We start from the raw sequence: 17,499 nt of genomic DNA, 5'->3' as shown, positions 1-17,499 counted from the left end.
TTATCCTCATTTACTTCCAGAAAGTTTTTGATTTCTCTTTTGATTTCTTCTATGACCCATTGTTTATTCAGGAGCATGTTGTTCAATCTCCATGTGTTTGCGTATGCTCTAGGGATTCCTGAGTTGTTAATTTCCAACTTCATTCCTTTATGGTCTGAGAAGCTGCATGGTATGATTCTAATTCTTTTGAATTTGCTGAGACTTGCTTTATGGCCTAGTATGTGGTCAATCCTAGAGAAGGTTCCATGTACTGCTGAGAAGAATGTAAAATCTTTAGCTGTAGGATTGAAAGTTCTGTATATATCTGTTAGATCCATTTGGGCTATAGTGTCATTTAAATCTACTGTATCCTTGTTGATCTTCTGTCCTGTTGATCTGTCTATTTCTGAGAGTGGAGTATTGAAGTCCCCCAGTTCTATTGTATTGGGGTCTAAGTCTCCCTTTAAGTCCCTTAACAAATCTTTTAGATAAACCAGTGCCCTGTGGTTAGGTGCATATACATTGATAATTGTTATATCTTCTTGTTGATTTGATCCCTTAATCATTATATAGTGTCCCTCTTTGTCTCTCTTAACAGTTTTTGTGGTAAAGTTTATGTTGTCTGATATTAAGATGGCTACGCCCGCTCTTTTTTCATTTCTGTTGGCATGGTATATCTTTTTCCAGCCTTTCACTTTCAGTCTGTATGGATCTTTGTTGGAAAGATGTGTTTCTTGTAAGCAGCAAATAGATGGGTTTTATTCCTTAAAACAATCAACCAATCTGTGTCTTTTAACTGGACAGTTCAGGCCATTAATGTTTAATGGACTAATGAAAAGTGGTAACTTTGCCCTGCCATTTGCCAAAGATAAGTTCTAATATATGCTTTGAATTCCCTGTGATCTTTTGCTGTGAGCTTTCCTTCCTTTACCTTCTTTCATATTGATGACTGTGTTTCTGTGTTTCTGTGTGTAACACATCTTTAAGCATCTTTTGCAGGGCTGGACGAGTGGCAACAAATTCTTTCAATTTCTGTTTGCTATGAAAAGTCTTTATTTCACCTTCATTCACAAATGATAGCTTTGCAGGATATAATATTCTGGGCTGGCAGTTTTTCTTTCTTAGTACCTGGGCTATATCTCGCCATTCCCTCCTAGCTTGTAGGGTTTCTGATGAGAAGTCAGCTGTGAGTCTGATTGGAGATCCTCTGAGAGTCATCTGACGTTTCTCTCTTGCACATTTTAGGATCTTTTCTTTATGTTTCACTGTGGAGAGTTTAATTACAATGTGTCATGGTGAGGATCTCTTTTGGTCATGCTTATTAGGGGTTCTGTGAGCTTCCTGTACTAGGATTTCTCTGTCCTTCTCCAAACCTGGGAAATTTTCTGCTAATATCTCACTTAAAAGGCCTTCTAATCCTTTCTCCCTCTCCATGCCTTCAGGAACTCCTAAAACCCGAATGTTGGGTTTTTTAATAGTATCCTGAAGATTCCTGACAATATGCTTTAGATTTCTAATTTCCTCTTCTTTTCTTTGGTCTGACTGTATCCTTTCCTGTTCTCTGTCTTCTAAGTCCGATATTCTCTCTTCTGCTTCACCCATTCTGTTTGTAAGGCTCTCTATTGTGTTTTTCATTTGATATATTGAATTCTTCACTTCATTATGATTTCTCGTCACTATCACAGTTTCATGTTGTACTAGTTGTTTCGTTTCATTTTGATTCCTCCTTAATATTTCATTTTCACGAGAGAGATTTTCTATCTTGTCCATTAAGGATTTCTGTAGTTCAAGAATTTGTTTTTGAGAACTTCTTAATGCTCTTATCAATTTTTTGAAATCTGCTTCTTGCATTTCTTCTATGTCATCATCTTCATAATCTTGAATTGGGGTGTCTTTTTCATTTGAGGGCGTCATGGTGACTTCCTTGTTTTTATTACCTCGGTTTTTGCATTTGTTATTTGGCATATTGGAGATATTTGGTTTCTTCACTGTGGTGCTTTTTCTTGTTATACTATGACTCTAGATTAAGTGGACTGTCTGTTTTTGATGGAGCCTTAGAGGCTTGAGATGGGTGTGGCCTGAGAGCTCTGTTTGGTGTGCCAAAGGTGACACTCCCAGGTCAGGCGTGATAGATCTCTCTCTCTCTCTTTCTTTCTTTTTTTGATTCAAAAGGGAAGTAATTCCACACAGCCGAACGAAGTTGGAGGTAGTTAGCAGGCAAATGATATACCCACAGGAGCCAGAGATTGGAAGCTCTTTCCCAAGGACCACACAGGGCATCTGTTAGGCCCTCAGGGTGGGCTCAAATTCTCCTTCAGTCTCCCACTGGGTTGCCAAAGTTATGTAATTGTAGCGTCTCTGGAGAGTACTCACGTGAATTCCGTGAGTTCTCTCCCCCACCGTCTCTTTTTTCACAGTCTCAGTTCAGTAGCACCACAAATTTACTAGGTCCTAATCTCCTGTTAATTCGCCCCGCCCAGAGTCAGGTTTTTCTGCTAGGCTCAGGGCCAGTGCAGACCTGAGGTCGCTCTGCTTATGACGTATGTCCAAGATGGCACCTGCTCTTTGTCTTGCCTGCCTTTGAGAGGTGAGTGGAGAGAGAGAAACCTGTGTCCGTACCAGTCACTTTATTTTCTCTCTCTCTCTCTCTTCTAGTTAGCCTGGTGAACTTTTTCCCCCCGGGGGTCATTCCCTCTAGTCTCTCTCCGCTTGCCTGCCAGTGTCTCGGGCTATTGAGGTTCGGCTCACCTCGCGTTCCAGCGCTGGTGTGTTGAGTCTGCCGCTGGAGTCCCGAACTGTGGGCTCCCACGCTCTCCACACAGGTCTACTGTGAATCACGCATTCCAGAAGAGTTTCTTCTGTTGTTTCTTTCCCTACTCTTCCTTGAACCTGCAGTATCTCCACTTTTATTAAACTGTCTCTCCCCGGACTATCAGTGTGCTCCCTTCCTATTCCGCCATCTTGCCTCCTCCCAATTTTTTTTATATTTTATATTTTATTTTATTTTATTTGAGAGAGTTACAGACAGTGAGAAGGAGAGATAGAGAGAAAGGTCTTCCTTCCATTGGTTCACTCTCCAAATGGCCACAATGGCCGGAGCTGTGCCCATCCAAAGCCAGGAGCCAGGTGCTTCTTTTTGGTCTCCCTTGTGGGTGCAGGGGCCCAAGGACTTGGGCCATCTTCTACTGCTTTCCCAGGCCATAGCAGAGAGCTGGACTGGAAATGGAGCAGCTGGCACTAAAACTGGAGCCCATATGGGATGCTGGTGCCACAGGCAGAGGATTAACCTAAGGGCACCAACCCCCATACATAAATCTTTAAAAGAATACTCAACTTCACAAAGATACTACAATATTTAATTTCTCTCCTATCATGCAATGAAGTATAATTGAAAATTATACAGTGACATCTTCCAAGCTTTAGGGAACATTTCATTCTAAACTTCCAATCAGTTTTTGGCTGGAATCATGATTTTCTTATTTTTCTTTACTTTTTCCTCATCACCATGACTGGTAATAACAGCTGGCTCTTTTAGGATATGTTTCATCAAGGAACAGAATTGTTATTACTTCTCAAGAGTTGTCAAGTAAACAATAATAGAACAAGAGAGAAAGTAAACTTATATCTGTAGAAAACTCAAGAAATTGACAAAAAGGGGAAAAGGAATTTCTTAATTACAAATTTATATCTTTTTACTATAAGAAATATAATAATTCAATGGGATAATAAATGGTAATTAATTCTGGCCTCATTTGCAAGGCAGTAGGGAGTGATAAGGAGTGCAACAAAATGAAGAGAACATGTCCAGCTAATTTTTGCCGTACGATAAATTTTTAAAGAAAAATCTGTAAATATTCTCATTCTCTCTATATATAGGGAGAGAAAAACCTCAATGCTAAAACTTTGGTTAGATTTTTAATGCTGTATAGACCAAACACAATGTTAGCAAGCTGCTTAATCAGAGACAGCAAATTTGTGAATTCTTGAATACAGAATAAAGAAATCACAGGCAGTTTGATAAACCAGTGTTCTCCAAAGAAAGTGCACTTGGGGGAGGGGGCAGTGGAAGAAAGATGTTGAGCTCAAAATAGTACATTAGCAGGATAAAGCAATAAAAGAAGTTTGGCCAGACTCATCAGCTGTGGTACAATAGACTACAAGCTGTCAGTTCATGGGATTCACGTTAGTTTCTTAGAAAATTAAATATCAGTGCTGACTTTATGTAGTTTAAGTTTATCTGAAATTGTGTTCTCCAACATGCTAAATGTCTTGCATCTTAATTTTAGCAATCAACTACCTTAAAAAAGGAAAGGCAAAATCAGAGACTGTTCTTAAGGGTTGGGAAATTTAGCTCATATCAAATGTAAACATTTCCTTGAAATATAAATGTGTATTTTAATTTTTACAGAATTAAAAATTACTGGTATTATAGAAGAGAGAACAAATTAATTTTTCTAATGATCTTTGGAAACATGGAGAAAACCTCATGTATAATGAATTTCTATTAGAGCCATTTTCCTTACTAATGACCTGTAGCCCTAAAGAAATATTCATTCAATGCTTATTATTTTATGTTCTTATTTTATTGAGCTAAAGGGAAGCTGAGTGTAGGCAGAAGGCTTTTCCATATTTCATAGCCTCTTTTTCCACATGCATGGTATTAATTTCTCGAAAGCATAGATCATTTTCAGTCTTGGAACTTTAGACAATCATCATCTATTCTGGCGATTTTATGGTGGCTTGCTTTGTTTTAGCTCACTGATACATAAATAGTCTTTGGTTATTACTATGTTTTTACTGTTACTATATACATACAAACATACACACACATATATACAAATACAAATGCACCATATGAAATGTGCATAAAGCACCAAGAGATTGATGTTATTATTCCCATTTTCTCCTAGAAGAGGATGAAATTCACAGTAGAAATTTTATGAAAGCCACATTTAATTGCGGCTGGCTAGTGTCTGAGCTATGACTTGGACCCAGGCTTTCCTGACACCTTAACCTGGGTTCTTCCTATCATTCAACATTGTTTCTTGATTTACTTTTAGTGAACTCAATGGTCTGCACGGAGTGCAACAAGAAATAATCACAGTCTGGGTTTTTTGTTTGTTTGTTTTAAAGTTTATTGGACTCATAGAGCACTGATTTCTTTTTGACTTAGAAAGGGGCTGAGTCCAAAGAAAATTAGGCAAATAGACCAGAAATGTTGGGGAAAAGTACACTTTGATACTTCCTAAGGCTAGGAAATGCTCAAAGGAGATCCTCTTAAAGTAGATATGTGAATTCTGGGAAAATCCCATAGCTTCAATTACAATACTTGTGCTGATTATACCTGATACTATCTCCAGCTCTTATAATCTTTTTGAGTTGTAGAGTCTTAAAGGCAATCATCTATTTGACATATTTTCGGATGCCTAATAAGGCATTTCAAAATTTATAAGTCCAAGATCCTTCCCCAAATTGCTCCTCAGTTACTCTCCCCTATTCTAGAAAAGGCCACAATCATCCACTAAAAACCAGGAAGTAATCCTTGATCTCTCCTTCCTCTTCCCTTTCAACTCTCAATACATTAGAAGTCTTGTAACTCTATCTACAAGACACATTTCAAAGCTGTCCACTTCTTTCCCTTCTCTACCATTTCACTATGGTCCAAGCCTGGACTCCCACCTTAGCTTGTTAATTGGCTTCCCTATTTTAGCTTTTGGCTCTATTACCTATTCTCTATAAAATAGCCAGAGTGATTTTTTTAACATGTAAATAAGAAGTATCCTGTGATTTCTTTATTTAAGATGTAACAATGCCTACCTCTCTACCTTTTTTTTTTTTTAATGATCTAGCCCACTGGCTATATTTTAATTTCTTGAAAATATCACATATGTTAACTTCATTGTTGTCTCACTCTATAGTTAAAAGCTTAAAATCACTTCTTGAGTATATTCATTTGGGTTTGACTATGAGGTTATTACAAAGATTTCTTAAACAAATGTATCATTATGTTCCACAAAATATTTATTGGTAGACACAGGGACATTTTATTTAGACACCTCCTTTGAGAAAGGACTCACTATGAGGCTGCAGAGTCTAATTAGCTGACTGTCTTCAGATTTCAGCTCTTGGGGGCCAGCATTGTGGCATAGCAGGTTAAAGCCCTGGCCTGAAGTGCTGGCATCCCACATGGGCGCTGGTTCTAGTCCCGGCTGCTCCTCTTCCAATCCAGCTCTCTACTATGGTCTGGGATAGCAGTGGAAGATGACCCAAGTCCTTGGGCCCCTGCACCCACGAGGGCAACCCGGAAGAAGCTCCTGACTCCTGGCTTCAGATTGGCGCAGTTCCGGCTGTTGCAGCCACCTGGGGAGTGAACCAGCAGATGGAAAGACCTCTCTCTCTCTCTCTTTCTCTCTCTCTCTGCAACTCTGTCTTTCAAATAAATAAAATAAATCTTTTAAAAAATATTTTCAGCTTTATCAGGCACTCCCTTTGCTTTCTTAACTGTGGCTGTGCTATTCCTAGAATGCTATATGCAATCAACGAGCAAGGTGATGGTAGCTAAGATCATACTCATCTGGTGATGACCCACATGCAATGAATTAATAAAGTGGTAAGACAAAGGACTGGCAATTGGTGCCCAATATGGGACTCCTCTATGCTTAAGAGCTCCTTGTGTGGCTGAGAAAATTTTATCAGGTTGACCATGTGATTTGATGGCTCTCCCTTATCAATTTTGTTTCCACCCTGCTTCTTTACACTTCTCATTCTAGCTCAAAATCTGCTTCCCAGAGAACTTACCCTACAGCCCTATTATATGCTGAGTACACTCTGGACACAGGATACAGCAGGGAGCAAAAGAACAATGAAGAAATGCATAAACTCACATGCTAGTCAAGAGATACAAGATAAAGCAAGTATCTAACAAGTAAATATCACAGAGAAGGAATGTCTATTAAGGAAATGAAAAGCAACAAGATCAGAGATGACTGGAGAATTAATTTAGATGACTGGTTGAGAAGGTTAGGATAGCATGCTCTGAGTAATAAATTGTGAGCTGAGATCTGAGTGACAAGAAAGCAGCAGCTCTACAAAGATCTGGGATAAATGAATAAAAGAGAAGTGAATAAGGGCCACAAAAGCCTGAGGAGAGGCATGAGCTTAATATGTTTGAGAAACAGAGATGACCAGGGTAGCCTGAGATTTCCACATGCCAGATCTTAAGCTAACATCATTACATTCATTATTTTATTTAATACAAGTATGTGAAGTTAGTGTTTGTGTCTGTCAGGATTCCAGAAGGAAACAGATACTACAAAGATATGGGAAAAGTTCAAATAACCAAGAAGAGATGATGAAGAACTCAGGGATTAGTAACAGAAATTCAACTCATTCTCCCTGCCACCCTCCAACCCCACCATCATTCCCAGTCTGAAGGTGCTGACAGGGAGCCGTTAATGGACCTGCTGGCAAGCCCAAAGACTGGCGAAGAAACCACCAGATTGAAGTGTGGCCTTGAGGGGATGACCACAGCTACTACCCTAAAGAGGTGGAAGGAAATAAGTCCACTATTCAAATTCTCATACTTGCCATACATCAATTTCCTGTCACTGCTGCATTGACCAAAACTCAACCAGAACTCAACTGAACCATTGCATAAAAAGTCAGCTTCCTAGGGCACAGAATCAGGTGGAAAAGATTGGGAAATGGGTCTGTAGAGACAAAGAACAGAATGTTATACAATACAATGTCATATCCATTTTACAGGAGAGGGAACTACCTTACTGTTCCTGATTCCAAGATGTATTTTTCCCTACATTTCAGCATCTCTCAACTAGAGATGCTCTTTACAATCAATGTAGTGTCATAGTTTAATATGTGGCATCTTTTTTTGTTGTTGCTCTTCATAGTGTCGTGTAAAATAAGAGTTGTTATACAATTAAAGTCTTCTATTTTAAAGAATATGCTGACTAGCCCAAAGTCAGGTAGTTAAAAATTATGGACTTGTACGTGTTTGGAGAAGGACTAAGAACAATAAGGGGAGGGAGAAACACTCTGGTTTCTTAATCTTTCTTCCTTCTTCCCAGTTACTTCCTTCCTCCTTCCCTCTCTTCATATCTTCTCTCCCTCTGTTTTCACAAATAGAGACCCTGTTTCTCTAGAATCTTGCTAACCGAACCTTGACCCTGGAGTCTTAGAGCTGTGGCACAGTTCTGTATCACCACTGTAGTTGTGATCCACAGACATTGTTACTGTGAGGAGCAAAAGCTGAGGTGGCTTATTGGACAGAACATGGGCTTCTTCCCCTTGCTATTCACTGCACCTGTATTTCAAGTAAATTAGAAACTATTTTCTATTACGTATCACTTGGGATTTTATTATGTTTAAAACTGGAAGACGGGGTAGACATTTGCCACAGCGTTTAAGACAGCACTTAGGATGCTCATGTAACACATGGGAGTGTCTGGGTTCGATTCCTGGTTTCAGCTCCAGCTTCCCACCAATGCAGACCCTGGGAGGCAACAATAATTGGGTCCCTGCACTCATGTGGGAGATAGAGTTTGAGTCTGTGGATCTGGGCTTCAGCTTGGCTCAGTCCTAGCCATTGTGGGCATTTGAGATTTGAAAGTATTCTCTCTCTCTCTCTTTGAAATAAATAAAAATAATTTTTTAAAATGCCAAACATGATTTATAAATATTTCCCATTCATCTCAATGGCATCTGAGAACCTGCTTCAATTCTCTCCATATTTTGCAACTCAGACTCCAACTAAACTACTGTTTTCCATGGTAAGTGATCACTTATTCTCTTTACAATATCAAGACCATCTGTAAGATAATTCTTCTTTGCCACAAAATGTTATGGAAAATTTATCCATAAATTCCTTATTTTATCTCCTCATAAGACTAAATGTCCACCATATTTAAATATCTCTCATACTATCCTTTCCAAATGTTAACTCTCCCATCTGTACAATTTTTTAAATTATTTATTTATTTGAAAGGCATAGATAGAAATAGTGATAAAGAGGGGTGGAATCCCCCCATCTGCTGATTTACTCACGTAATGTCCCCAAGGCTGAAGTCATGAGGCAGGCCATAATCCAGATCTCCAGTCTGGGTGGCAAGAACCCAATTTCTTGAACCACCAGCACTGCCTCCCAGTGTCTGCATTAGCAGAAAACTTGAGTCAGGAGCAGAAATTAGGAATCAACCCAGGCACTCTGATATGAGTTGCAGGTATCTTAACTGCTAGGCTGAACACTTGCTCCTAACCCATACTTTTCATTTCACCATTTATATGTCTTTTAAGGCTTTGGCATTAGTCCACCATTTGCTACCTGTTTCTTCCAGTTCTGTGTTCTCATTACTCACTGCTTCTTTCCTTCTTACTAAAAACATTCTACTGTCTGTATTATTCTTAGCAAGTAATCCTTCCTTCACCCCAGTTATCCCAAGGCCATGGTTTTCACAAAAGCCAGTAGAATCAACTAGAGAGTTGACTAAAATACACATCCCTCCCTAGTTTTCTCTCCAGATCTACTTAATGAAGTTTCCGGGGGAGTGGGACCAAGTAGACAACTTATTTGAAAAATGTTCTCCATGTCATTCTGATGAGCAGCCATGTTGGAGAACTGTGTGAATATACTCTTTGTTTCATTTCTTATCATATGTTAATTCATTTTTCTGCTGCATTCTAATTCTTAAACTCATTCCTCTCTTAAAACTGAGTTCTCAAAGTATTTCATTTGTGTCTCAATATTCAAAACCAACAGCTTTTTCTCAATCTGCATCATGGTGGAATTTGCTTCACTGCCTGGTCTTAGCTGCCACTCAACTTGTTGAACTTTGTCTTCTCCCTCAGGTTCTGTAACTTGAGTGATGTCACAAGGTAGAGACTTTAGAAAGATTTTCTATAAGTAGTGATTACTATTACCATTTTACATGTATAAAACTTGGGGATGAGAAAGAAAAAATAATCCTTGCCAGAACCAAAGTTAAATATCTTAAAACTCATTGTTTTAAATATTCTCAGGAACATTTAGGACACTGTAATTATCTTCATTTTAATTTCATGATCCATAGGTCTTACTACTTTATACAATCTACATGAAAAACTTTATATATAGAACTCCAATCTTAAGAGGAATAGTATTCCCTTTATCTTCATCTTCTATATTAACTAAATATTCAGCTAGAGATCAGGGATACTTCTTTTTACATGCCAGATCCTAAAATAACCAGTCATTTGTATGAGTCCATAAGTGAATTAGAACTATAAGAGGCAGTCACTAATTGGAATCTTTTTTTATTGTCTCCTACTTTCTGTTTGCTTAAGATGCTGTTGATCAATTGTGACAGATTTGACTGCTTGTCTCCTAAAATTGCATGCAGTGGCGTTGCCAGTGGAGGGGTCTTCCCTGTCGTTATATCTCCCAACCTCTTTGGCATTCAAGTATGGGCTTAGGGCTAAATCTCATCAACAGAATGTGAGCAGAAGTAATGGAGCACATGGGATGGGGCCTTTAGAAAGCAGGTGAACGTTCAGTCCTGCAGAGGATGACCGAGCCATGTGGTAGAAAGAGCCCTTTTCCTAAACATCGTCCACCATTAGCAATCTCTCACTGGACTGATAAATGTACATGAAATTAGCTTTGGTTGGGGGTAAGCCCTGGAAATGTGAGCACTTGTTTATTTTGGAAATAAGCACTTCACTCAGTTGTGTGTTTTTACCACAACAGTTTATTAGCCATTTGCTGGTGATTTGTTTTTCAATTTTTCACATATCTGAGCAGAACTGGTGATATCCCATCCTTCCACCTGCTGCCTCTCCAATCTCCATCTTAGGAGGCACAGACTAAAAAGGGAAATGGTAAGATGACAAAGTCCAGTATCCATGGCCTACTCACCCTACTGTTCAGGATTACCTTAATCCCTAATGTGCCTACTCCTTCTCTTTTCCTCCCTCTAAAGTAATGTCATGTGAAAACTGCAAACTACTAGGGTTATCAAAGTATATAGGACTCTGGAGTTGAATCAGTACTACCCTGAATCATGCTGTGTGACCTTACACCATTTTGCAAATGTGTTGGTTCCTCCTTTTACAGTATATAAGATGAACCTCCAAGTTCCCTTAAAAATAAAAATGAAAATGAATATATCCACAATGCTTTTAAAAGAAGATTAACAGGGAACACTGTGGCACAGTGGGTGAAACTACTGCTTGGGAAGCCTGCCTTCTATATCCGAGTGAGGTTTAAGTCCCTAATGCTTGACTTCCAATCCAGCTCTCTGCTAATTCATCCTAGGAGGCAGCAAATGATTGCTCAAGTGCTTGGGCCCCTGCACCCATGTGGGAGACCTGGAAGAAGCTCCTGGCTCCTGGCTTTGGTCTGGCCCAGCTCTGGCTGGGATCGGTGTAGCCATTTGGGGAATGAACCAGCAGATGGAAGACCATTCTCTCTGTATCTGGAACTCTGCCTTTCAAGTAAATAAATATTTTTTTAAAGATAAGTTCTTTTTGGTATAAAAAACTTGAAATCTAGGCATACTAGGGGTCTCCAAAATGTTAATAGAATGTGCACATTACAAAAAATGCATGAATTTCAAAATCATTGCACTGAAATAAATTTAGTTTATAATTTCATTTTGCATGAGGCATTTAAAATGCCCTCATAGTTAAGCTCATGGCTGGGTAAAATGAGGGAAATTATCTTGACAAGAAGTATAGCTTACACCCTGAGAGGTCACGCTGATTCTGACTAGAACTTAAAACATCTGAGTCAAGTGTTTACTCCAAGGGGAACAATGGCTGAAGTGCTGGGCCAAGACAACCAGCTGTTGGAACAGTGTTTTGGAGTGTCTCTTAGCCCAGGATCATCCACGGGAGTAAGATGCTTTGTAAAGTGCTCAGGTTTCAGCCAAATTCTCAGAGTGGCTTAAAACCACAAGGCTTCAATGAGTTCTCTGGATCAATGAAAATTATAGCATTATCCAGTGCCTATTATTCCCAATACTGAGTGTTGAGGGTGAAAATAAGATTAAGGTATTGTGCTTGTTTCCAATTTTGTCCTTATTCCTAGAAAGAAGTAGCAAAAAAGGTCTCTTTTTAAGTAGAGGCTTTTTTTAAAAAAAAATTATTTATTTGAAAGGCAGAGTTACATGGAGGCAGAGGCAGAGAGAGAGAGAGAGAGAGAGAGAGAGAGAGAGAGATCTTCCATCCGCTGGTTCATTCCCCACATGGCCACAATAGCTAGAGCTGAGCCGACCCAAAGTCAGGACCCAGAGCTTCCTCTGGGTCTCCCATATGGGTGCAGGAGCCCAAGGACTTGAACCATTTTACACTGCTTCCCCAGGCTCATTAGCAGAAAGCTGGATCAGAAGTGGAGCTGCCAGTACTTGAACTGGCACCCAAATGGGATGCTGGCACTGTAGGCAGCAGCTTTACCTGCTATGCCATAGCTCTGGTCCCGGGGTATCTCTATCTTGAGCCCCCCAACTTCGGAAGGTCCCCATGTTAGAGGATCTTGCTCAGGCCCTGGGCTAACTGTGCCTCTGCCCACAAAGCAACCAGAAGGAATTGACACTCAGAGTAAGTGGCCTCTGGCTTTCTAGACTGCCACTCATAGGTCAGACTTCAGCCATGCCTGTCTCCAGAGGCCTCAAGCAGCGTCCAGGCCTGTGTAGATCTCCGGGCTGGCTTGTCCTAAGGATGGCCTGTGCTGCTACAGTGTGTTGCCTTGGGTTGAGATGTGGCCAAAAGGTGCTTCCCAGGGCTGTACGTAGAGCCTGTTAACCATCCCTCGGAAAAACTCAAGTCAATATAAGATACGACCATACTGCAAAAGATTTGTGAAAAATGGAATGAAAATATTAGTTATTTCAGTGTAAAATTCTTTTGAAATCCATACATAAGGTGTCTTCAAAATGTTCATGGAAAATGCATATTATGAAAAAACTGCATCAGTTTCAAAATTTTTTTGCAGGAAAATAAATTTCTCTTTTAATTCCATTAAACCCCAAACTTTTTGAAGTTCCCTCTTATGTGAATTCAGACCTGATTGGTGCTTTGTGCTTTGGAGAGTCACATACTTCACTCATGGTGCTCCCTAAACAGTGGTCACATGTATGACAGTTGATATCTGCAGAGTCAATTTCCCTGTGGTTACTTACACACATTCTCTCTCAAAATAGTTATTCTGTCTGGTGTTCCAGAAACTCATTTGGCTTGGGAAATCTTCACATCCTAGTCTTAATCCTCAAATGCCTGCCTATCAATTCGGTCTTATACTTGTCAACTCCCAGCAGCTGTTTAAGCAAATACTACTGTGGTGATCCATTCAAAGGATTATTGTAACACAGCTGTTTGTAGGCCAAGGTAGATTTTAGTGGAGATGAAAGTCATCTGGATGATCTCACGAGTATAAACCTGTTACTATTGTTTTCATGGACTGCGGGTCTCTGGTGTAGGTTCCTTAGTTATGGCCTAGTTAAATATTGTGACCCTATAAATCAGTACAACACAACATGCCTAAGTACTTTAGGGAGTTTTTGGGTGGGCTAAACTTGACTAAAGGTTAAGATCCAAAGGGTTTGTTATTTTTCCCTTTGACAGTAAATTCTAAGGTCTTTCCTCCGTTAGCACAGAATTGAATGAATAAAAACACCAGATGGTGTTATCCTTTGTGGCTCATCTAAGCAGCTGAGACTTTCCTTAAAGCCCTAGAAAGGAGCTAATCTACAGGGGTGGCAAACTCACCTGGCTCTGAGGGGGGCCAACTTGAAAGGATTTAAGTTAGTGAAAGAGCATTTGAGGGGGCTGGCACCATGGCTCACTAAGCTAATCCTCCGCCTGCGGCACCGGCATCCCATGTGGGCGCTGGGTTCTAGTCCCAGTTGCTTCTCTTCCAGTCCTGCTCTCTGCTGTGGCCCAGGAGGGCAGTGGAGGATGGCCCAAGTGGTTGGGCACCTGCACCCACATGGGAGACCAGGAAGAAGCACCTGGCTCCTGGCTTCGGATCGGTGTAGCTCCAGCTGTAGCAGTCATTTGGGGGGTGAACCAACGGAAGGAAGACCTTTCTCTCTGTCTCTCTCTCTCTCTCACACACTAACTCTATCTGTCAAATAAAAAAAAATCATTGTGGATCTTTGCTTTAAAAAAAGAGCATTTGAGTATATGTCACCTCTAATCATTTATATTCATTTTTTGTAATTAGTTACCATGCAGAAAATAATGCTGGTTAGGCCACCTTGCAACCTAGCCTTGGGTGTAACTTCCATACTATGATTTGTGACTTAAATCACACTGAAAAATTTTGTTTGGTCTTAAATAGCTTACTTATACAGCTGGAACAGTATTGGGAGTTCCACCATTATAGAGGCAGTCTTTTAAATTAACCAGTCTCCTCACACCCATCAGAAAGGAATAGAGGAATGGATCTGTCCACGGATACCACATTTTTGAGAAGAATTTCTTCCTTCATGAGTGTTTTGGGGTCTTGGTGTAGAAGCAAATGGAGCACAATTTTTTTTTTTTTTGACAGAGTGGATAGTGAGAGAAAGAGACAGAGAGAAAGGTCTTCCTTTGCCATTGGTTCACCCTCCAATGGCCACCGCGGTTGGCGTACTGCGTTGATACGAAGCCAGGAGCCAGGTGCTTTTCCTGGTCTCCCATGGGGTGCAGGGCCCAAGCACTTGGGCCATCCTCCACTGCACTCCCGGGCCACAGCAGAGAGCTGGCCTGGAAGAGGGGCAACCGGGACAGAATCCGGCACCCCGACCAGGACTCGAACCCGGTGTGCTGGCACCACTAGGCGGAGGATTAGCTTATTGAGTCGCGGCGCCGGTGGAGCACAATTGTTACACCTAAGGTTGAGAGAAGATTGGGAAACAAAAATAATGTTCTCCTTAAAAAAATAAAAAAATAAAAAAACCCACGCAAACCAGAAAGCCTCCCATATTTATTCAGCCATGGTGTTCTGTCAGGTATTCTTTAAGAGAGTATCACATTTCTTTCTCAATCAATATCGCAGTTTAGGCAAGGTGTGTGAGTCCTTAATACAAGGAAACAACCTAGGAGGGGTTAAGTGACTTGGCAAAGACCATACAGTGAATGATACCCATACTAGGGCTCAAATCTAAATTCTTTTGTCTTAAGTTTTATGTTCCTTCCACTACACTTAGCATTTCTGTGTCTAAATCACATTGTCTGATAGTAAATGTGGGATTTCTCTGCTGTGGATAATTATTGCTTCAATTAACTGAGCAACTGATATGTTTGTTAAGCACGTGGGCTCTGGAGCTAGAGGGCTTGGGTTCAAGTGTCATTTCCCACAGTTACTGGTTGTGTAATTTTGCATAAATTACTCACTGCCCTTGGAATTTATGTATGAAAGAGGATAATAGTCTTTTTTAAAAAGCTTCACAGTTTTTGTGGGAATGAGTTGAGTGACTACATATAAAATGCTTAGGGCAATTCCTGGCACACAGAAACAGTTCGATAAATTTTAGCTGTCATATGTATTACTTTGTTAAATTTTTTCAGAAACACTCTTAAGGAAGTATTATCCTTATTATCTTTAAGTAGGCAAACTGAAAATTAGGTGATTTGCCCAAGATCATCCAGGTAATAATTTCAAAGCAAGAAAAGCAGAGCGTGTAGGTTTGTGATATACTCTGTTATAAGTTGAAATAGCACCTGCAAACCGGCTAGAACAATCATTTAATGCCCAGGACTGGCCTACATGGGATGGGTAGTTGCAACGGGCCTCCAGGTATGCAAAATAATTTCAATTTGAAGTCCATTGCCAGTTTAGGTTCCAAAAGATGGAGTAATTTGAGACAGTGATTAGAGCCTTGTCAGAGTGAAACACCGGGAGGAAAAGACAATAAGACTGGGCAAATGCTGGTATTAGGAGTTGGTCGGCCAAGAAATCAGGACGTGAGCGGATGGACCCCCTCTACCTATTTTGTGGTTTTTGTTTTAGCCCAGTATCGATTCCGTAGACATAAATGAAATTTACAGCTCAAAAGATGCTTTTACAACAAACAGGCCTCCACACAGATCTTCACAGCTTTATGCAATAAAGATTATTTCATTTTGCAAACCTTATTCCCATTTCCAAATGATGAAGCTGAAATTTCGAGAGCCAAAGTTAACATGCAACAACTAGCAAGTTTCTGAGACAGTGTTTGAAGCCTTTTGACAGCAAAGCCCTTGCCTGTTTCATCCACATGGCTGCCTCTTGAAGGCCAGTTGCTGAGCATTATGTATTGGGAAACAGAATTGTAGTACTGGATATTTACATGAGTAATGGAATCCGTGCTAACCATTGATTTTGCCAGTTTATAAATCATTTATGGAAGTGGTCTCTGTTACACCCTAGTATTAGCTTGGTTTGTGAGAAGATGTTCAACCTCAAAACTATGCTCCTAGTAATCAGTTCATACTAATTTAGTGTAATGCTAAATTGTTTGGAGAAGTTAAATATGTTTTGGGAGCCTGAAATTTGACAAAAGTTTCCCAGGGTTTTTTATTGCATGTTCATAAAATTTTACAAGCCCTTCTATTTGTGACTTCTGACAGAATCTCTCTACAGAGGATAATGAATTAATTAAAGACATTGAGCAGTCTATTGATCATAAATCTTTGTAATTCCATGTTTTCATTCAAAAGAATTGCAATCCCGGAAACGCCCAAAATTCAGATGAGTCAAATAGAAGCCACATATTCAATGGCAGCCCCCCACCCCACCCCCCACTTTGGAGCAAAGGCAAGTCCAGAGTGAGGATAAAGTGTTCCAGTCTGTATGGAAACAATCAGATTCCTTTCTTCCCTTGAGAGTGGATGCATAATTAAAAATAGGACAAAATTGCTGTTCTTTTGTATTTGAAAGCAAATTCAGCAAGCAAATAGCAGCTGGAAGAATTAAACTGCAGGTGAAGGCAGCTTGCAACTTGGGAGGTAACTGCTGCGTGATTTATACTGCAATATGAATCAGGCGCCAGATGAGTACCATATTGGTACTTATAATATGGAGCAGCTCACTTATATAATAAGTAGCAGGAGGATATTTTAATCTCTCAAATTATCATTATGTTAGTGAAAGGCAAGGATGATTATAACAAAAACATTAACGAAATTGCATGCCCCACACTGAAACGAAGTTTACTAACTTGCTGATGTTCCCAGTGGAAAGCAATTCTTAATTAACTATATATATACATATATATAATGTTCAAACTTTTTAAAATTTTGTTTTAAAATTTCTGATATATTAAAGTTGAACATATTGATGGGTACAATGTGAGATTTTGGTACATGAATGCATTGTGTAATGTCCAGTCAGGGTAAATATATGTATCTCTTCAAACATTTAATATTTCTTGCAGTGTGCCTATTTCCAAAAAGGCCTTGGCCCAACCTGACTCCACTCCAAAGAGAAAGCAAAGTAGATTATAAAGCCAACTAAATGTGTGTGTGTGTGTGTGTGTGTACAAGCTACCTAAAATCCATACAGGAGAC

The sequence above is a fragment of the Oryctolagus cuniculus genome, chromosome 11, assembly GCF_964237555.1.
Source record: "Oryctolagus cuniculus chromosome 11, mOryCun1.1, whole genome shotgun sequence".
Lineage (NCBI taxonomy): Eukaryota > Metazoa > Chordata > Mammalia > Lagomorpha > Leporidae > Oryctolagus > Oryctolagus cuniculus.
This window is presented reverse-complemented; position numbering follows the sequence as displayed.